At 38.5% G+C, this 23,399-nt stretch overlaps 1 protein-coding gene and 1 pseudogene across 1 annotated transcript in view; one reads left to right on the plus strand and one right to left on the minus strand.

Moving 5' to 3' along the window:
* Nucleotides 1-2,632, minus strand: part of LOC107697675 (dynein light chain 1, axonemal-like) — a 7,211-nt pseudogene extending 4,579 nt beyond the window's left edge.
* Nucleotides 2,633-5,048: 2,416 nt separating this feature from the next.
* Nucleotides 5,049-23,399, plus strand: part of LOC107697788 (alpha-(1,6)-fucosyltransferase-like) — a 100,441-nt gene continuing 82,090 nt past the window's right edge. Inside the window, exon 1 of the mRNA XM_016498650.1 lies at nucleotides 5,049-5,192. The gene's annotated coding sequence lies outside the window, so the exon portion shown is untranslated. The remainder of the gene's footprint in view (nucleotides 5,193-23,399) is intronic.

Below are 23,399 nucleotides of genomic sequence, written 5' to 3' on the forward strand. Positions count from 1 at the left end.
AACATTGGTTTTGCTTTGTTTCACAGAACTAATTGTTGCCTGGATTGCGTACGTATGTGTGGGCGGAGCTATCAAAATAGGGGCGAGACCCTTTTGGGGAAGGGGCGTGTTTGTTTTGGTGATTTGAAATATCAACATTAGCTACCAGAAATCACTTACCTCACCTTTAAACATTTAAGAGCCAGAGGACGAGAGCTTGTGCGCACAGTGAGAAGATGTGCGTGCGCACTCTCTCTAAAGTATTGTGTTTGAATTTTGTTTGAAATTCACACAAAAATTATGTCAAAATGCCCGTCTTGGTATGCATCCTACAGCATACATAGCCTAGTACTCTATCAGTGCATTCTCTTACAGCAACAACAAGGAAATCACTCACTCTTGATTTAATAGCTTTTGTAACATTAATAAAGATTAATCTTTAATTTATACAGTAAAATATGAAATGCTATTTTCCATTTGATTACTTTATTCTCAATAATATACTCTTATTCTCAATAATATACTTTATACTCAATTTCTGTACCTAAAAACTAATGTTAGACCTACCTAAAAAACTCTTTATTTTATTTGTATCTTTACACTATTGCATTTATTTGTGCTGTTGCTTGTAGTTAGATAGATTATTTATTTTCTTTATTTTTATTTGACAGTATAGTTTTTCCCTAAACATAGCACATACCAAACCGTACCGAAACTGTGACCTAAAACCGTGATACAAACCGAACCGTACTGTAAGTTGAACCGTTCCACCCCTAGTAAGTACATGCAGTTAATTAATATTACAGTACTTAAATGTATAATTACACTGTAACAAGGACACCTTCAAATAAAGTGTAACCAAAAATGCACTAAAAACTGGATCTGTGTATTTAGACTCACTCGCAGTTGACAAGATTAGAGAGAGATGCGTCCATATTTTCAATGGGAGGAATCTGACCATAAAGCTTTACTGCTGTTGCCTCGCTCGCTTTTTCCCGTTTTCTCCTCCTTAGACAACCAAATTAAATCAATTAAGATAATTTGACTGACAGAGAGCAGAGCTTATTTACTAAGAATGTTTAATGAGTTCAAACTTGATAAAAGTTAAGTTATAAACTAAATTAACAACAAATGTTTTACCCATTTCAACAGGGCCTCTTTAATAGTTGTTGCTTTTGCCTGAAAACACACATAATACACTCGTATCTCTACGAATGTAACTGTATGTTAGTAAAATCACATGCTTCAACGTTAACTAATAATAGAGTTGCTAAGCTCGCTATCCTCTTGACATTACGTTGATATCTTCTATAGCCTGTTTAAAACGTAATAAACCAAAAAAAAAAAAGCCAAAACCTCTGTAAATTTAAAACCTAATATGCTAATGTCTAACAGCTAGCGAGGTGGCTAAATGTTTATGTGCTGCAACCTGCCAGACACAAGTGATGAACACTGATGCAGCTTCTATTTCCAGCCAGCGTAATGGCCTCGTTTTATTATAAAGCAACTTATTTCCTGATTTTGAGCAATGCATTTTTAACTCATTAACATAACACAATATTGTGTATTACAGTTTTTCTCAGTCGCTTTGGTACATTTCTCGAATCATCCTTGACATTTGCAAAACAGTAAGTGCATTTCTCAAAACAACTCGTACAAATAGCAAAACACCATGGATTACCTGCAAAAGCCAGTCTCTTGCTCAAAATCCTTAGTTCATCTCTCAAAAATAAATATGTGTCAATGAACATGTCAGTGCCATCAGAATGACAAGTTCTTCTGTCATTGTGTACGGATAAGACAGTCAAATTGCTTAGTCATGTTGTCAATATAACAGTGTACTCTGGAGGGATGTTCTGATGTAAACTATGGCTACAGTTTTGATGACAATTATTGTAAATTGTAGGTTACACCTTAGTGTATGTGGGAGTTTGATTGCAAGAGACTGGACAAGATTCACATTTATGCTTTTACTGTTTGTACTGTAATTTGTTGACAGACCATGTCATTGCGATACAGAAAGGAAAAGACAGCACTGCATAGCACAAAGAAAAAAAAAAACAAAAGTAGAAATGTGAACATAGGACAATCTCCTTAGGGAAAACTGTACATGCAGTGCTGTAGGAATTACAGTGCAGTCTTCCTACACCTCCTGACGTTCCGGTCTGTTGGGCCACAAATTCTCATCCACATCACAACGAATATCTTCTCTTGCGATGCAGCGTGGAAAGAATCTTTTAGAGTGTCTTATCCAGCCTCTGCAGGCATCTGCTGTGATGTCATCACACGCTGCATCCATGGCAGCCAGAAGGGTCATCTGTGTACTGTATGTGGCTGGCGATCATATACTTTCCATCTCCATGCTGAGAAAAATTCCTCAATGGGGTTAAGGAATGGAGAGTAGGGTGAGAGGAACTCCATCAGCATCCTGTTGTGGGCTGCAAGCCATTGCCTTATGATGTTGGAGTGATGGAAACTGACATTGTCCCAAACTATCACGTACTTTGGCAGGTCATCTCCAATCTGACCCCTCTCTTGTTCAGGGATGAGATCCCTGTAGAGAGTCTAAAAAGGTGACAAGACACTCTGTATTGTATGGCCCAATAATGGGAATATGCGTTAGCACACCATTCTCAGAGATAGCAGCACCCATGGTTATGTTCCCGCCCCGTTGGCCTGGCACATCAACTGTAGCTCTGTGGCCGATAATACACCATGCAAAGCGCGTGCGCAAAGTGATGCTTCTGAGTGGCAAGAGCCACTTATCCGTGTGACAGCACAAATCATAATGCTGATCGCGTTGCCAGACGAATGTAACAAGTCGAATAGCACAGGGAAAGAAAATAGGAAAATGCCAAGAGAACGGTGAGCGCGACCGAGGACAGACAGACAGACAGACAGACAGACAGACAGCTAGATAGATAGATAGATAGATAGATAGAACAACAATAACTTCATTTAATGTTCTTAATTTTTTTGAGAACGTTATAATATTCTCAGTATTTTTGTTACTATTCCACTTAAACTAAATAATATCACACAATGTTATATCACATAATATCACATTTTTTTATTATTATTATTATTTACTTTTTACAGTTGTCGACCTTTTGAATGATTCTAAAGTCTCTTTAACAAAACCATATCTCACAATGCTATTTTCACTTTTTATAAGATAAAGGACTTTATATCTATTATACAAAAGTCATTCCGTATTATTTTCAACTTCCATTTTAATAGTTGATTATAGTCTATTTGCACTGGTTCAGATTGATAAAACCCAGTGAGAGGTTCATGGTGTGACTCCACAGTCAGACCACTGGGTGGGAGTGATGTAACAATGATTAAGTCAAACTGCCCTCGATTTAGTGTGTGTGTGTGTGTGTGTGTGTGTGTGTGTGTGTGTGTGTGTGTGTGTGTGTGTGTGTGTGTGTGTGTGTGAAAGAGGGAGAGAGAGATGAAGAGAGAGAAAAAAACAGAGCGTATGACAAATGACTAGAATCCTAAACATCAGCTTTCTTCTACATGCCTTTAATGACAGTTCAATATGGAACCCATTTCGGCCAGAAAAAAAAAATCATGCTTTAGTAAATTATAATATAATACCCCTTACAAACAAACAATAAATAAATAAATAAACGTGGTTTTACTTCACTAACCATAATATAACCATGGCGTTTGTAGTAAAACTGTGGTTATACAAAACCATGGTAACTACACTTTTACTATAATAAAATGGTTAATTTTCATAAGGGACAAAAAGTCCTAATTATTACAAAAAGTCAAATAATTGTGACAAACATGCAAACTTTTAACTCATAATTATCTTATTATCTCACACTTTCAACCTTTATCTCACAACTGTGACTTTGCATCTCTTAACTGCTACTTTTTGTCTTATAATTATGACTTTGTGCCCCATAGTTTAGACATTTTATGTTATAATTATGACTTTTTATCATAATTATCATATAGGGACAGAAAGCTGCTGTCACAGCATGTGAGTACTAAACTAAGTTCTCATTCATCATATTATCATATATCATACAGTAATGATGATTTTCAAAGCATGAATGTTTTTTCTTATGTGGTTTGGGCTTCCATTGAGCAAAGAGGTCTATAAAACTGGCCTGCCAGGCTCTAAAACTTTAAAGGTGACATATTATGCCCCTTTTTACAATATGTAATATAAGTCTCTGGTGTCCCCAGAATGTGTCTGTGAAGTTGTCGCTTGCGAAATCAAAATGATGGTGCCTTGAGTGGAAGTTTACAGATTAAGGGGCGGTAATATTATAATGAGATCCCTTTGCCACGTCACCAAGGGAGCGAAATCAGACTCCTCGTTTTCTCAGACGCTTGCAGAAAAACGCTTACCTAAACAAAGTGATTGGGTTAATCTTTTTCACGTTTCCTTAGTTGGTAGATGCACCAGGGACCTGATTATAGCACTTAAACCTGGAAAAGTCAGATGTTCATGATATGTCACCTTTAACTCATTTCTTTTTTTATATATGTTAAAACAATAGTATTCTGCATCAATAAGTAAACATGTACAATTGCTATGATGATCACAAAACAAGTCAAGAGTTACAATAAAATATTGAGAGCAAAACACAAATGCAAATATGCATGTAAAATTATAAAAAATGCTACAAAAATGTTATATACTGCAAACAGGAATTCAGTGTCCAGTACAATAGCCTACGTTCAGAATGGAAACACTGAACATTAGATTTTCGAGCCTGCATGTTAGACTAGACGTTTATTAGAAATGTAACATGTATTAATCTGAACTACCCCGAGACGAGAGTGTCTTACATTTGCATAATAGTGGGCTTTTTTATTATTCTTTTCTAATACAATCCCACAAGATTGGTCGCTTTAAATTGCTTTGTCTGCGGTCTCATTAGTGAAACGACTATTTGTCACATTTGTACGGAGAAATCAGTCGCATTACGCTGGCAAAACCATGAATAATGAGATCCAAGAAATTGCATTCAGCGCCGAGGAGCACTTGTATCGTGGCGATCTGACACACGCATGCGCAGTGCAGCCCAGTGACAGCCGAGCAGCCTCCTCAAGAGCCCAGCAGCGAGAATTCAGACAGCAGCAGTCAGTCTCCCCAGTTCCTGTTTCCGCCACGACTCGTCAAGCATCCCTTTCGTTAAAACATACGCGCTGTGGAGATACAAGTACGCCAGTGCCAAATCAAGGTAAGTCCGTCGTCGCATTATGTTAAGGAAAACGACGTTTTTCTCGCCGGCGAGTTCGCTCCATCCCGGCCTGTTGCTAGCTGCCTCAACTGCTGAACGGCAAAAATAACGGTCAGCTTTGCAGCTCAAGCGCATTGTGTTTTCGCGCCGTGATAGAGAAGTATGCTCTGGTCAGACAGTCATTCTGTGAGTATCACGATCACGGCACACTGTATAATGTCTTTGTGTACTAGAAAGAGATGAAGGCGATTGCGAATGAGAATAGCAGTGCCAAATATAGGAAGCCTACTTTCAGCGAGTCCACACCATATAGCGCAAACGAATCTGTTAACAAATACACCAGACGAGATTAGTAATAAATGATTTGTATCAGGACTGTTGAAGTGGTGCAGCGTAAATGACCCTAATGTAAGTCAGACATTTAGCAGGAATAACAACAGCAGTAGCGTGTCCATGTTTATGTGGGTAGAAAGGAGAAAGGCAAGTTAACACGAAGTCGCTGCAGAAAACGGAGTGTTTACTTTTAGAACCCTGTGAAGAAGGCAGCGAGTTACGGAACACTGCGAAATGATGTTTAAAGAAGCAGTTCACCCAAAATAAAATTCAGTTAACTTCGTGTTGTTGTTTTAAACCTGTATAACTGTTTTTTCTCTCTCTATGGAACACAAAAGCAGAAATTTCGAAGAATGTAGTTTCCCTCAAATGACTGAATGGGGATTGAAAATGTCAAGCCTGTGAACTGTAATAAATGTGTAATAAAAGTAGTCTGCATATCTCGTAAGCTATTTTCAAAGTGTTTTTGTGCTAAAAGATGGCACCTTTGTGAGGAACAAAATGGAATTTGAGTGATTATTTGCAGAAGATCTTGACACCCGCCTTAGCTCACCATGAGAGAAGAAATGATTTGTAAATCAGCAATTTGTTTGAGTCATCTTTTTAATGAATCAGTTGATCCAAACATAACAACTCTGTTTCTCTTAAAAAGCAATTGTATGACTTGAGAATACTTGGAATATAGTGCAATAAATCAAGTAGACTACTTTTATGGACCTCTTTCTACTTTTACACCTCTTTTTAGTCACCCTACCTTGTAATTAATTAATAATTTAGTCACCATTACCTTGTAATTACATGTAAATATGCATCTGGCAGATTCCTTAAAATTAGTCTTTCTGGTTTGGAACAGCAATTATATTTTGTGGTGAACTATCCCTTTAAAAACAATGAAGGTGTGGGCACCAATAGCCTTGTGGGCAGTGCGCCAACTTATAGCGATGTTGTGCTTCGGGTGTCCCAAGTTCGAGTCCCGGGCTCGCAGACCTTTCCTGATCCCGTCCCTGTTTTTCTCCCACTTCACTTCCTGTCTATATACTGTCCTATCCTAAAAAAGGCACAAAAAAAAATGATGAAGGCAATAAAGCCTGTAAGTCATTATTATGATGACTGTTTTTCTTAATGCAGTTCCCACAAGTCTTTTCGCTATTCTTCTAACTGTCAAAGGTTATGTTTCGCAACTGCACTGGGATCAGTTTGATTTCTTATTAGCTAAAGTGAGCTGCCTACCTAGAAGGCATATATGTGGAAATCACAGCACAGGGATTATTTGTCTCCGCCAGTGCTTTCCCTTATTTAATCCACTCCTATCACACCCATTAGACACACTTCAGGATGGGCACCATTAATTATCATCGTATAACAATTTGGCTTCACTCTTTCAAGGCTACTTTGTGGTTTTATCTCCCGTCATGTCGTCTGCTGTTTTAATCGATGCACTGAAAACATTTGCTTCTCTTAAGAGCCTTGTAAAATCAATGTCTTCTACAGATGTTCGGCCATAATGCCCAGTCCCTGCTCTTCCAAGCGTACACCGATAACAAGCTTTCATAGTCAAGTGTGTTATTACATCTACTTGGGCTTGTGTGCATTCTCTCAACATTCATACATCTTTAATAGTGCTTTTTGCATTGAAGCAGCTTATCTCGCTTGACTTGGAATTAATGATATAATGAAATCTGCCGTGATAATTGATACCTCCACAAGCTTAGGTTTCTGGATAGAGATGATGAGATGTTATTCCTCTGAAGTCGGATGGTCATCATCAAAAAATTTAACTGAATCTCTCTTGGGTCAGTTGATTTGCATTGCATTTGGCCTTAGAGCAGCAAAAAATACAAGAATATGAACATTTTATTTCACACATCTATGTAAATACTCTATATTAGCATATAATATAAATGCCAGGTTTCAGACTAGCACTTTTCAATTGTACACTGGACGATATGTTTGTCAAGTAACCTGAAAAGTGGTAAACAAATATTGACTGAAACAGCCTGACTATATTAGATTAGACCAAGAAAATTCATTTTCATGGGTCAGGTAAAAGTCACTCCTTCGTGTTTCACGTTTTACAGTGTAGTCAGACAAACTGAGAGAATGAATTTGACACTCCTCTGCTATGTTTACTTGCCAGGGTCCTTAGAGCTGTCTTAGCCAATGGCAGTGCCTGTAACTTCCCTAAGGGGCGGTTCATTTAGCTAGAGGCCTTTTTCAGGGAATCATTCTAAAACAAATCCACAAATAGAGTTTTAAACATGTTTTGTCAGGTAATCTAAAATGTGCTTCATGTGGTAACATCTGAATTAATTTTATATGACAGAATCAACTGCATTATGTAACCTAATATAAAGGTCTGCACTAAGTTACACCAACTTAAGTTAAGTCATTTTTTAAGGGTTAGATCAGGTACAAACAGCTAAGGTGGCAATTACTGTATGCTTCCTTTTTCAGTGCAGTATCAAATGTCATGCTGATCTCTGAATAGATACCATTTTTAAAGAGAGCAGTGAATACATCTGTTCACATTTTCATATTTAGACGAAGGAAATTGGTTATAAAGTTCATATGTCAGGGTGTGATGTCGCCTTATCTTGCTCAAGTTAACCATAAGTGAAGTTTATCTTTACTCCAGTATTTTATTAGCATTTACATTGATGTAAGTTTCTGAGGTTGTATAATTATCTCTTTTGTTGAAAGTTTGCTTTTAATCTCAGTTCTGTTCGGTCAGTCACAACTCTCACAAATGAACCATAAATATGTATTAATTTGTCATAGGCCCCTGGAGTCTCGTTGCAGCTCCATGTTTTGCACGGACTCATTCCGCTCACACAATTATGGTTGTGAAACATTAACTTGAAAACATAATATGTGGTTATAGGATTTCCATAATGTGTAGCTTCATGTTCCCACGTGATCCTATGCTACCTTTGCTCATAAAGGGTTGTTTTGTGTTATTTAAATTAATGACACTGATGCGGTGACTGCACATGTTGCCATAGTCACATGATCATGTAATAGCACACTTCGCCTAGCAGAAATCCATTGTAGGCATGTCTGTCTTGTCACATTTGTCATATTTAAATAATGAACTGAGAAATCAAATAATGCCCTCGATAGATAATTGTCTCCTGGGGTGAATTATGAAGAAGAATTATTAATCCAGGAAAAGACGTTCAGGTTTATGCTCATTTTATTGAGATTGAATGGAGGAGTAATAGAGTGCAGTGCTTTGCTACTTTCTTAACATACATTCGCCCCATACTGTGAAGTGAAGGTCAGGACGGGGGCTGTAATAAAGCTCAAAATCACGGATCAGACAGGAGTGAAGGGAATCTCATTTCCCTGCCCCGCTCCCCGTGCTCATCTCTTCTATTCTGCCAATATCAGGTGACTACTCTTGGCTGAGTTTCCATAGCAATGTGGGCAGTGGGCGGGGATAAAGAGGTTCTGATCAGTTTTAATGATAGTGTAGTTTGCCTCTCTGAGCAGATGGAAAGTCTCTCCCAATAGGTTTTGATTAGAACGGCAGAGAGGTGTGGGATTGGGCGGCAGGGACTAGCATGTACAGGTGTGTGTGTGTTTGCATGAGATGGATGATGAAGCGAGTAGCTGCGGTGGGGTGGGATAATCGCATGGATGAAATCTTTGGCAGGGATCCTAATGGCAGACCATGTAGCTTTCCACATGATGAACATTTGCACTCACTCTGTCTTTCCCCATTCTAGTTCTGCGACAGTAGGCAGCAAGAAAGAACGACCCAGCCATTGTCTTTACTAACTCTCTCTTTCCCAGGACAAGGAAGACCGTGAGTCATTCTTCAGAGCCTTTTGGAGATTGTAAAAGTCTGTATGTGTGTGCATGCTTGTGTGTTTTGCTGGTTGGTTCTTGGCTGACTGCTTTTGAACCCATCAGACTTGACAGTGGCCAACGACAGGGAGCTGTTTCATCGGCTATAAATACCACACTGCAATGTGGAGCATCGCTCTGGCAGCTGCAGGGGAACTGCTCCGCCATCGCCCACACACGAGGACAGGAAGGGTCAGGATTACACCAACCACAGACCTTGTTTGACCCCTGCAGAAAAATGACACATTTTGTACAAACATATTGTCTGAATGATTAAATGAGAATATTTGCCCTGAAAGCCGGGCATTTGCAGCCATCATAGTCAATGATTACCTACCGCAGGGCTTCATTTAAACCAGGGGAAATTTGTTGCACATGACACCGCTTTTCTCCCAGAGTTCCCCATGCCCTTGACATAGCAGACAGTTTAATGTGAGCGATTGTGCCAAATACACATCTGCAAATGCAGTTGGTAGACTCTCTCAGAACACGGGGTAAATAGTCCTCAACAAACTGAACTGAGACCCTTGTTTAGAGTTGAGAACCCAGAGGCACGCAATTTGCACAATAATTGTGTCCTCTGCTTGAGCTACTTTCAGATAATAAGGCCAAGGTTACTTTAATTCAGAAGAAAGGGAAAAACTAGCAACAGAAATAGACCGTAACCATCTTGCATAGTAGCCAGGTACTTTTCCACAAGGTCCTCGCTCTGTGACTGTTCGAATTACAAGAGTCTAATGTGTCTGGTTCTTTCTAAACTCTATCATTCACCTTGCTTCGTCATCATGTGCCAGCAAACACACCTTTCCCGAACAGAGTTGAATTCGACACACCCTCTGGCGCACACATCAGCTCAAGGGAGATATAGACATGGTGTGAAAAACACAGATCAGTAAATCAGAGGTAGAGTAAATAGCTGTTTTTGATGGGATTCATTTTCCCAAATCCCAGTGATGTTTGAGTTGTAGTAGCAGAGTACTGATTTGAATGGGACTGACATCTCTACTCAGATGGGAGTGTCTGTTGTCTGGATGTGGGTGTTACAGAAGGTGCATTCATCATAAAACCCATTGAAGTAATCAAGATTTTTTTTTTTGATATATTAAATATCTGATATAAAAAAAATTACTTGAACCAACAGCTGTTTTCTTGCTCAAAAAGTTGGCAAAAAAAAATACAAAATCCTAGTCCCTAGTCCCGTCCAAATAGGCTTTAGGATGAATACCCAGGGTACTCATGTCTGGGGTAAAGATGATGGAAGCATTTTTGAGGTATCTAGTCCTGTAGTCTGCATTGCTCAGCACTGACCTGAGTGAGACTGCTGTCTCAGCTCAACTGGAGCATGCTCAATAGCATCTCTAATGCCTTGTGGATTGCTAACGGCTTCTCTGGGACAATTAAGCATCTCTGCGGTGCTCACAACGATGGATGGAGATCTGCATAAAGAGCAACAGAGGGCAGACAATATGTCAGTTGGAATGTTATTAAACAAACCCGAATTGCAGGGTTAGGGCATCTCATCCACTAAGTGCCAGCCTTCAGGAGTCATCAGGCTGAGGTAGGTCAAGCTCAGACACCACTATGATTGTTGATTGTCAGAGCTGGACTGTACGTCAGCTTCTTTTTATCCCCTTTATGCACCAAGTAGAGGTGGGGGATTGTCATACTAAGAATTCAGGGGGATTTCATGATTGGATTTCACCTTGTGCTGATTGATATCTTCAAACGTTTCAAGAATATAGACTCGCGGAGTGCCTATCAGTTGCAGGAGGCATGGTGGGTAATGCACTTTACTTAGCTTGTAGCAGCATCTGCTTCCATACCATCATTTGGTTTATGCCAACCCCACTCAACAATCACTTGTCCTTTCTGTCTCCTGCCCTTCAGGTGGGAAGAAAAAAGATGGTCCAAACCACACGGGACACAGACATATTGAGTGTGTTTTGTAAGTCCCAATCTGCCCCCTCTCTTGCTATCTGTTTGCCTCTTTCTTTCTTCCCCGTTCTGTCTTTTCTACCTTCTGAAAATTGCTTCCCCACTCCTCAGTTGTGAAACCAGAGTGTACTATGGGATATTAGAGGGAATGCTTGATGAGACCCTGCCAGACCTTCCTGTTTGAACCTTAGCACTCGGAGAACTAGTAAAATATTTGCTTCCCTCCATTACTGTTTGCATAAGCTGAATTGAACACTTAAGTTGTTGCTCGTTGTTGGTTTTGTGTGAAAATTTTAGCTATACCTTTTGACAAGAAACCCAGCTGCCCCTCACCCACTGAGTAGAGTAGTTGGCTCGGGGGTTCGGCTCAGGTGGGCTCTGCCGCCTACACAGAACAAAAACTGCAGCAAACCACAACTGGGTTTAAGCCAGACAGCTAACTCAGGTTGTCATCGCAATCTTCCGATTGAATGTTTTCATACTGCTATACTTCACATGTGTCAGTTTGCATGTCAGCATGCTACTTGCAGTGTTGTCTCCATGCATCAGTTATTCCTTAAAAACTATTGCAGGGCAAGGCCAAGTAACCGTTGGCCATTTGAAGTTTAAATCTGTACACTCAGAAGTGCTATGATCACAGTGTTTATCTGCTGCCGGTGGTTTTCAGTGGTGCAGCACAGGGCAGAGGATGAGTCTAATGCTAATTTGGTACAGAGCCAGAGGAGCAAACCTCATGTAACACTGATGACAGAAAGACAGGGTGCTGTGCGGAGATATGTCACATTCTGGGTTCTGTCCTTTTCTTCAGTCTTTTTGAGCAGTGCAGAAAAAGTACAGCCTGGTAAACGGTAAAAGGGTTGAGCAAGCACCCTTTCCCTTTTCCCTTACCGTGCAGGTGACGAATTGTTTGGTAAAAGTGCCCTTTCTTTAACCTCCCTTTCACTCTTTTCATCTCTCTGTTGCAATGTCTATTTCCTTCTTCCGTCCTTCTTCTTTCATTCGCTTTGAAATCGACTGCTTGCAGAGCAACATCTTTGAGCCAAGCTATCGACTACAGTTTAGACACCATGGAGTTGCATTAGCCTATGCCAGCAAGAGGCGTGTAAGGCAGAGAAGATCCTGTTCGGAGAGATAATCTGATCAGTGGATTTGTCGACTTAATTTTTCGCTAATCCTCATAGTGTTGTGGCAAGCCCTTTTGTGTTGAAAAGGCACAGGTTGTCTTAATTGGGATCAAGAGTTGGATTGCTGCTCATGCCAACTACAACATACTGTGGTTTCACAAGCGGAATATGTTTTAAGATTTAGTGGACATTGATTTTACTGTATTGTTCAGCAGGACTCTTTATTTCATTAAAGTGTACACTGATAAATGATTATGTGAAGTTGTATTGCTGGTTATACGCCCTTAATGCATTTGTTAGACATATTCACTTTCCTGGCTAGTCAAGTGATTTGTGTAACTGACCAGAGGAGTACTGACAACAAAACGGAAAGAAGCTTAATCCATCTAGATTACAAACACATTAATGAGCCAGGCTCAGTAATGCCAGTAGTTCAGTTTTGTACTTGTTCTGTTGATATTCTCAACGTCCTCACTATTTTCTTTTTCTATTTTTAAAACCCATATTGACTTTGATTTGGCAGACAGTGTTTTCCAAGTGTTTTATATTATTTTAACAGATACATTATATTTGTAAAACTGTTGTGTGGCTAGCTCACACTCATTTTGATTTGGCAAAACAGTGTTGTTAATAATATAATAAATAAATAATTACATATACAAATTTTAAGAAATAATTTAAAATGCCAAACTATGTTTGCCAACATTTTATTCCCCAAGACAGTTACACCATCTGGGCATTTTTTTATTTAAGCCCCCCAAAATATTAGAATGACTTCAGGAATTTAATTTTCTGAATTTAATTTGCTAAATGCAAATTAATTTAATTTAAGTTAATTTAATTTGCTAAATGCAAATTTTAACCAAAAATCTTGATGTTGATTTACAGTAAAGGAAGTCATTGACATTCTGTCAACTACCCAATATGTATTTTATCATTTCCATTTAAAGTTTCCTTTACAAAACAAATGTATTCCATTTTTTATTTGCAACAGTAGAGTCAAATTATTCAGCGAGCTATAATTTAACCCCATGACAGCTATAAATTCATAAACACATTTACTGGAAAACAATGGCATACTGTGATGGGTTGATAATTATAGTTATCAACCCATTCTAACTGGTTCTTTCAAGATTCACAGAAATAATAGAAAACCAAACATTTACATTTGCGAGGCACGAAAACACGTACATGATCAGTGGTACCTGCCAGAAAGGCCATCAGTTCGACTTTATTGGTCAACCCTGGACACCCTGAAGAGGTGCGTGAGGACTTTGGTCACTGTTCAGTCTTATGACCATGAGATCATAATACAGGAGGGAAGAGAACAGAAGAAGGAAGTGGTTGGGATCAGGCATTATCATTTTTCGACCTTTCGATCATATGTGAATGTGAGTATGAATGACTGAACATAGTGTTGGGCGATATGGTAATTTTTTTAAAATCGTCATATCGCCAGTCCATGAGATCGCCGATAGATTATATTATCGTGCATGGGTGGGTGGGGGCAAGAGAGAGACTCCCTGTACTTGTCATAGGCTATTTCATAACTATTTGGTGTTTTAAACCACGCACGAGAGAGAGGGAGCCTATGGAAGCACCACAAATCTAAATAATAGGCTTATACTTTCAAACATACTGATAAAATAACATGTTAAATACAAAAATATTTAAAACAGCTAGTTCATATTTATTTGGATACAACAGTCATACATCGCTATTAGAACCGCGCGTCCTGTGACAAGTTTGCCGCATCGACACACGGAAGTTATGAGTCTAAAAGGTCTGCAAAACAGTGAACGGTGAAAATCTAAAGTAGATTTATTTTAAAGACCAACAGTTTAACACTAAATATTGGACATAAACGAACACGTTAAATATAAAGTATTTAAAACAGGTAAGCTCATATATTTGGAGTAAATTTAAATTAAACAGATACATCAGTCATACAGCGCTCCGGACTGCGCGCCCCATGATGAGCCCGACGCACCGCCACAGAAACAAGAATGAGATGCGTTCTAACATAACTGTGGCATTAAACTCAGTTAGCGAGGGCTCGGTTAAAATATTGCACATATATAGGCCATTCAGATTACTTGCAACAAAATACCTTATATCAGCAGATGATATGTGTCTGTGTTTGTGGTTGGAGACTCCTTCACCGGCTACAGGCTCTTCATTTGCACACGTGTGTGTGTGTGAAATACAGTGCTGAATGAAAAAGTGGGGCAATTTGATAATAATAGCCGAATTATAATGGGCCGCCTAATAATAATAATTATTATTATTATTTAATACTATCAGCAGATGATATGTGTCTGTGTTTGTGGTTGGAGACTCCTTCACCGGCTACAGGCTCTTCATTTGCACACGTGTGTGTGTGTGAAATACAGTGCTGAATGAAAAAGTGGGGCAATTTGATAATAATAGCCGAATTATAATGGGCCGCCTAATAATAATAATAATAATTATTATTATTATTAATAATACATTAATAGGAGAATGAGCCTAATATCATCTTGACTATCGACAAAGACATCTTCTATCGTCAATATCTCTGACTATCGTCGATACACGATACTATCGTCTATCGGCACAACCCTAACTGAACATAAATGATGCAGATAGCAGTACTGTATGTGGTCTGTTTAGCTGAGGACCTGGCACTGGATGAGCTGCCCTCTAGTGCTCCACTGACATCCATGGTAATCAGCGTGCCTACTGACAGACTGCGTTGCTGCACGCTCGAGTTTGGTGCGAATGGATGTTTCGGTGGATTCAGTGATTTGCACGGTTTATTGGTGTGATCAGAGCCTCTTTTGTGAGCATTAACAGTTGTGCATAAACAGGCTTTTCGGCACTGGGAAATAGAATTTCAGGGCAGTTGAGATGCCCTTGGGAGGCAATCACAGAGGCGCTCCGCAAAAGCTTCTGAACGCTTGTGGCCTACCGCGTGGCACTACAAAATTTTTTTGAAATCACTCAACATTATTCATTAGCAGCTTCCTCTGTGCGGTTTATGTGTTGCATTCATGCGCTAACTTTTTACCTCGCATGCTAGCTGGAAACCTGGCATGACATAAATGCTGTTCTAGTAGGAGGCAGCTTGTAAGAGATGTATCATTTGTCTGAATGAATCACCTCATCTCCTTCTCTCGTGCCGCACACCCAGCGATTTTTACAGCACGGTGTAATTGGCCACTCTGTTTTCCATCTGTTGCTTGCTTGCATTCCTTGTCATATTCCCTCTGCTGTCCTGCCCACCCTCGGCACCAGCGGTACAAGGGAGTTGTGTGTTTTTGCCAACAAGTGACGACAGAAGCAAGATCAAATAGTATTCATAAAAGTCGATAAACATCCGCCTGCCGTTTCATTATCTCTGTCTCCTCTCCACGAGCTGGAGGTGTGGGTGCCATTTATTTCCTCAGAGGAAGGCCTCTCCATTCCTGATGAGAACTTTTCCATTTCACGAATTCTTGCCCTGGGCAATGGATCAGACTGTCAGAGTTACTTGCGTCTCCGAACTCCTCCACGATTCATCACTCCGTTTTTTGTTTGTCTTTTTTCCTCCAGACAAAGAGTTGTGGCCCATTACATATGTGCCTTGGAGAATTTTTTCCCCCTTTAGTTCTAATACAGAACCAAAGTTTTTTGGTTTCTTTTGATTTAGTCAAGGTTAGACTTTAGAATACAGCTCTGTGGCTGAGGATGTGAAATTAAAGGGGTCATATGATGCTTTTTTAAAGATCATTATTTTGTGTATTTGGTGTAACAGAATATGTTGACATGCTTTAATGTTCAAAAAACACATTATTTTTCAAATACTGTACATTATAAGGAAAACTTGAAATCGCATCATATGACCCCTTTAACACCAATCAAATGTGGGCGCTTTTTGTGCAGCGGTGGGTAATTGTGCTCATCTATCAGCCATTGTAGCGGATGACCTGTAAGACACGACAGACTGACATTTGACAAGAAATGCCGTTGCTTAGATGCATAGGCACACGCTTGAAGAAACACCTTTTATTGTCTTGATGAACAGACAAAACATAAGTCATCAATATGCCTGACACGCTGTTTTTGGGTGCTCTGTCACTCATGTCTATTTGTAAGGTAGTAGCATTTTATAGAATATAAATGGAATGTATGTTTAAGTGTCTTAACAATTTAAAAAAGTTATTTATTCCTGTGATGGCAACGCTGAATTTTCAGCAGCAATTTTTCCAGTCTTCAGTGTCACATGATTGTTTAGAAATCACTCTAATATGGTGATTTGGTGTTCAGGTAACATTTATTATTATTATCAATCTTAAAAACAGTTGCGTTGCTTAATATTTTTGTGGAAACCATGATACATTTTTTCAGGATTCTTTGATGAATAGAAAGTTTAAAAGAACAGCATTTAGTCTGCTGTAGTCTCCTGGTTTGCAGTGTTGTTTTAGGTGTTTTTTGCAGTGCCAATTTGAGCATGGCTCAAGCCGAGACAAAAGCCTATTGTTTTTGGTCTCTGATTAATTGTCTTACAGGGCTTTATGTGCGTCCTAGGGAGGGCTCCTACACACACTAGAGCACAGAGGACTCATTCACTGTATTCTCAGTGTACAGTCATGTTAAATTCCTGAGTGTTAATTTGATATTTAACCTCTTCATTTTAAACTTACTTTTCAAGCTGTGGTCTTAGAAAATGCAAACATATTTTTGCATTCTCCTCCCTCTATATAAAGATGTCAAGTACCATCTTTTCTCTGAAAGCCTCAGCAAGGTGATGTTGACTAGTGGATGCATGATAAAATTGCAGATGACAGGTTTGTTTATCCCGTGCAGTCAGGAAAACAATGTAAAAGATGCCTTGATCTACAGGGCTGGAAATTGCTGACACCTTTTAAAATGGCATGCTTCTTTGTTGTTTTTTAAAGGGTTTGAAAAGTAGATTGGGTCAGTTATTCAGTTTGATGTTGCTGTATAACTGTGTTGCATATACTATATAATGTGCAGCCATGTAGTTTGCATATTTTTGACATTAATACATTTTGTAGTCAAATGTTGTACTGTATCTTGGCTTCATCATACCTTTCAGGCTTTAATAAAATGTCTGGTAAAGCTGTGCCACAGTAAGAGCATTTTAAAATGTGCCAGTCATGCACTTAGTTTATGAGGCGTTTTTATTGCCCCAGCAATGACATTCTCTTATATCAGCCAAGCGTTTGAGTTTCCAACCACTTGTTTCCTGGTCTGTTACTCTGCTGGAGCCTGAAATATCACTACAACTCAATACATTGCTTGTATAAGACTCTAGACTCTAGTTGGACTTAAGTTCCAAAAAAGTTGACTTGATTTTAGGTCTAGGCTATAAGGTGCAATATTTTCTCACCGTACAAATTAATCAGTTTATTTTATTTATTTTTTTCATTTGACTGTGCCTTTTTTTGCCAAAGTTAATAGAAAAAGAAGTTAATTTGTGAAAAGAAATGTTTAAAGAAAAAAAATGTTGAGTCTGCAATTAAATGGAATTAAAGGGGTCATATGATGTTGCTAAAAAGAACATTATTTTGTGTATTTGGTGTAATGAAATGTGTTTATGCGGTTTAAGGTTCAAAAAACACATTATTTTCCACATACTGTATATTATTGTTTCTCCTCTATGCCCCGCCTTTCTGAAACGCGTCGATTTTTACAAAGCTCATCGGTCTGAAAAGGAAAAATTTAAATCGCATCATATGACCCCTTTAAAGTTAAAATAGTCTTTTGATTCAAGTGAAAACTCACATACTTTCGTTAATATAAGTATAACTTAATGACTACATAATTGCTTGGGCATTGTGGCAGAGATTTGTGAACATGTCTGAATGAGCTGCTGACTCAGACATGTGATTGTTTATTTAACCACTTTTTTAAAGTAGTAGTCCAGCACTGCCTTATTTTGCTAAAGTTATCCTGAGAGACGACTGCCTTATGCCCGGATGAACCTGGAGTCCAGTAGTAATTCTTCAAGGCCGTTCTGCCTGTATAGCTCAGTCTGACCAGCCTTGGCCAACAGCCTTCAGATCAATATGACCATCTCAAAATCACTTTGAGTCCCTGCCCAGAACCTAGTGGCAACCATCTGTCAGACAGATTCTCCCAAACACATAGGAACACACCCTCAAATCTGTCTCAATAGCATTACCAATTGTTGGTTCGCTTCGGTCTTCCTTGATCACTGAATATGCCTAGTTCTCCGCCAGCTAAATTACATTTCAACACACAGTAATTTGGTGCAGAATGGTGAGGGCTTAATGATGCTGAAACTCATCACCCTCATGAAGAAAAGTCAGGAGTGCAGAAGGGAGTGTGAGGATTTGCAAGAACCATCAGGCCTGGCACTTCTGCAAGTCAGATTTGCCATGTTATGCCTTTGCTTGTTAAGGTCTACTGTATTAAAACATTTTAGACCATCAGAAAAATCTTGTTATGTAGGAGGAGGGTTTCCAAACCATAGATTTTCACTCAAGAATATCTGTAAGGATTTTACTGCTTTGTTTTGTGCGGCCATTGATTTTTTTATTTTTTTTTTTAAGGAGGCAGCTTTGTCAAGGTTTACCCAGGCCAGTGTTTTCTGGATTTGCTTCTGTCATCAAATAGGAAAAAATGGCATTTTATGCTAATTGTTTTGTCTGTGGGGTTGAAAGCTGTTTGGGTCCATGCCAGTGATGTCATTTAATAAACAGATCATTGATCCCTTTTATTCAAAAACTAGATTATCTCGTTCTCATTATATGAATGATGTTGCTTCTATCAGATAACTGGTGTGTGTATTTTGTTGTTATGGGGCCTCATGTTTGCAGTATTGCTTTGTTAATTAATTCTTCTTTCATAGTTGTGCTTGCAGCCCTTATAAAATATATGTAGTTTTTGGTTGCCCTTCTCTTAGTAATGAGTAGTTTTGATTTTCCTGCCTTCTCTTGTTTCTCCAGCATTTGAATTGCCTTCTTGTATGCTTAGAGGCCTAATATTGTTGTCATTTGTCAAACAGGACACTATCGATCTAGTCATTCTATGCTAGAATCCGATGTAACCTGAGGTTAAACACTTCGCTCAAGGGCGCGATAGTTATAGAACTGGGATTAAGCCTGCAACATTCATGTTGACCACACAGCTCCTTATGTTACTTTACTGCCCACCCCCAAGATAGGTGTACTGCTTTCCATGATCCATAACCAAACAAAAATCTGATTTCTTAGTGTGATTTTTGACAGAAAGTTCATGAACATTTTCCCAGCAGTGTATAATATACTTTATATATAATTTCTTAAAATGTATTTATATATAATTATGAATCATTCCAAGCAGTTGCTCTAACACCCTACTAACAAACAGAAACAAACTGCAATTTGTGTGAACGTCAACACTAAAAATGCCCTTGAGTGGAATTTCCCTTTTGTGTATGCTTTTTTTTGTTTTTTGTTTTTTTTTTCATTTTTAATGTACCAGTATTAACACTGACCATGCATTATCTGCATCAAACTGCAGTCTGCAAGTTCTTTGACAACACAAATGCCGAATCCCCAACAAAAGCAGTTTACCAGCCAGCCTTAACACAAGATGAATATGGAACAAATTGGCGGACATGGCCTGAGGAGAAACCGCATTTAGCCGAGTTTATTCTTTAACACCCTTCCCCACAGCTTCCTCTCTTCTGTCAACCTGCATTTTAGCCCTTGGGGCAACTAACAGCACTGCTTTTTGGATGAAACACTTATCAACATATCATTAAAACTGACTGCACAGCCATAATTCAAATATGAACATCACTTACTGTAACATAATATTAACTAGCTATGCGTCCAGGAACCGGAGAATAAACTTTTGAACATGTGCATGTGAGTTTATGTGTTTCCATGCATAAATATTCTGATGCTCCAAATTGACATGATCAGAAGCTTTATTAGCATGAAGTTAGTCTCATAATTAAAGAAGTGATGCATAAGGTACATGCTGTATGTGGTTTTGTGTTCTTGCTTAGCTTGGGGCTCCATGCTGTTCGCCTTCCCGTAATTTTTATATTCAAAACCGACAATCTCACTGGCTTCTTGCTTATCCATATTATCATCCACTATGCAAAAGACCCCCACCTCCATGTTTTAACTCCTGATCTGCACTGCCTGCGGGGCTCTGGGGGATGGAACAGCACCTCTCACACATTGCCTCTAGTTTGAGAGAAAATTTATGCTATTTAAAATATTGCACACTTGCTCTATTCAGCATTTGGTTCACAGCCATTAAACATTAATTTGCAAGTCTTAAGATTTTCCTATTTTAAAACCCCATTAAATCACATTTTATTTTCTGTATTGATGTATTTCCTATTGCAACAGGAAGCTTGTTTTTTTTTCTACATTTTTTATAGCTAGCAGGCTTTAATTATGTCAGAAATGATCTATTGGTGCATTCAAATCCACCTGGGAAGTTCGTATTTATGATTAAGATGATGCAATTACGATATCAGGCGTGTTCAAATCACTTGGTCAGAGCAAGATTGCAATTCTACAAAAAAAAAACTCATACGAAATTATAAATAAACAATGCACATCAGATGTGTCTTTGTTTAAAGGTGATGCAAATTGAATCTTTATATATTATATTGTAATACTGTCATATTTTGTAAATGCAACTTAGCTAGTTTTATTGTCAATGGGAAACAAATAATAATTTCATTCATTTCAACAAATTTACCATCAGTACAGACACTGCTTCCATTGTGTCCCCCATATTTTTTCACTGACACCTCTATCTCGGAAATAATAGTTTCCCACTCGTAATTCTGGCATTGCTGTGGCATTTAAATATGAACTTTCCAAATTACCATGCAAATATAATCACAAACACAACACAGTAGTGGAGTAGTTGAGAACATTTCTCTGTATTTAAAGGGTCATGAAACCCCAGACTACTTTTTCTGAGATTTTAGCAGAGGTGTTTGTGTTGCACATGGCTATGCATTTATTTGTGTTTTTAACTCGATGGGTGCTAAATTAAACTGTCAGAACGCTAAGCTGTATGTGTGTTGTCTGTCTCTCCTCTTCCCCCTCCTCCGCTCCGCTGCGCACCACGCCCACTTTTTTAGCATTTTTTAAAACTGGTGAGAACTAACCAGTGCTGAAACGGGGGTTTCATGACCCTTTAAAATGAGAATCACTGAACTAGGGATGAAACGATTACCGGTTTCATGATAAATCACGATAAAATGGCCTGACGGTTAGTATTATCGTTTAAAATTTAATTATCATCAAAACCGTATTTGATTATCGCGATTTTGAAAACTCGCGGTAAATCCTGTCCAGCCAGCATCAGTCTGAAGCAGAAGCAGCATGCAATGTTGTTTTTTTTTGTTTTTTTTGCACGAGACGAAATGGCGGAAGGCAGTGACAGCCCTCGGGAGATTTTTCAGCCATCTAAGAGGACCAAATCGGTGGTCTGGTCGTATTTTGGCTTTTACAAAAGTCCTGAAGGCAATTTAATCGAGGACGGTCACCCTGTCTGCCGAGCTTGCGAGAAGAAAGTCGCTGCCAAAGGGGGAAACACATCAAATTTGCTCAGTCATCTTCGTGACCACCACCCACTGTTATATAGTGAATGCAACGAACGAACGTTCAAACTATAAGGTTGACATTTAAGAGATAATGTATTGTATATTCATAGTTAACTTATTACACAGATTTTTTTTTGTTTACCTATAATAATAAATAAATACGGGGATATGAAATATAGAATTGAGATTAATGTTTTGAAATCTTGCCTGTTTATAAATCCATTATGAACAGTGTACAAAACAATCGTCAGGACAATATGATCACTACAGCAAAATTATAGTAGTATTAATACTAAATTCCTCTGATTTCATTTTCAATACAATCAAAAACTGAGACGCAAGACGGCAAGCTGCATTTGAATGAAACGAGAGAGCCGCGTCCGCGCCTCCGCGGTGATACAAGAGACATGGGGCGAATTCCAAACAGAAGTGAGCATCCCTATGCCCTACTCCCTTCGAAGAGCAGACAGAGCCGTGGGGGATGAAATTTTCATACCGTTACATCCCTACACTGAACACAGAAAGTATTGTACACAAGGTATTATTTCATGTAAAATAAATGCTCGAGGGTTTAGCTAGACCACTGTAAAATAATGTGTGAAAATGAATTAGGACAGACATATAACTATTAGGGTTTGTTTTTCAGTTTTACTACCAGGCTTTTTTAACCACAACATTAATAATAATAATAATAATGATAATAATTAGCTCGTTTTATTAATGGGAAACACATAATTTTAGGTAACACTTTAGGGACCAATTCATACTTTTAACTAGTTGCTTATTAACATGCCTATTATTAACATATTGGCTGTTTATTAGCACTTATAAAGCACATATTCTACATGACCACATTCTACATCCCTAATCAATACCTAAACTTAACAACTACCTTACTATTAATAAGCAGCAAATTAGTTTATTGAGGCAAAAGTCATTGTTAATGTTTGTTAATAGCGAGAATTGGACCTTAAAATAAAATGTGACCATAATAATTCAGTTAATTTAAACAAATTTACCATCAATGCAGACTATTGCATCTCCCTGTTCATCAATTGTGTCTCCCTGTATTTTCTCACTGATACCTCCAATGTGGAAACTCTGGTCTAAAAAAAAAATGTAAAAGATTTTCCGACTTGTAATTACACGTTCATGATCGTTCAATAAATACAATCTTTCCGACTTGATTCAAACACACCATATGATTTGCAGGTGGTTTATAGAGCATTTGATTAGACAAAATTTTGTGTAGTGCAGGATGAGTCATTAATTTTTTTCCCTGGAGAGAAAGACTGTAAAATTTAGACATATGCATCTGCTAAAGGTTATTTTGTCAGTTACATGCTAGTGTAGGAGTAGCATATAGATGGCTTCAAACTAATAGACACTGACTAA

Source organism: Sinocyclocheilus anshuiensis, unplaced genomic scaffold (genome assembly GCF_001515605.1).
Source record: "Sinocyclocheilus anshuiensis isolate Anshui unplaced genomic scaffold, SAMN03320099.WGS_v1.1 scaffold446, whole genome shotgun sequence".
NCBI lineage: Eukaryota > Metazoa > Chordata > Actinopteri > Cypriniformes > Cyprinidae > Sinocyclocheilus > Sinocyclocheilus anshuiensis.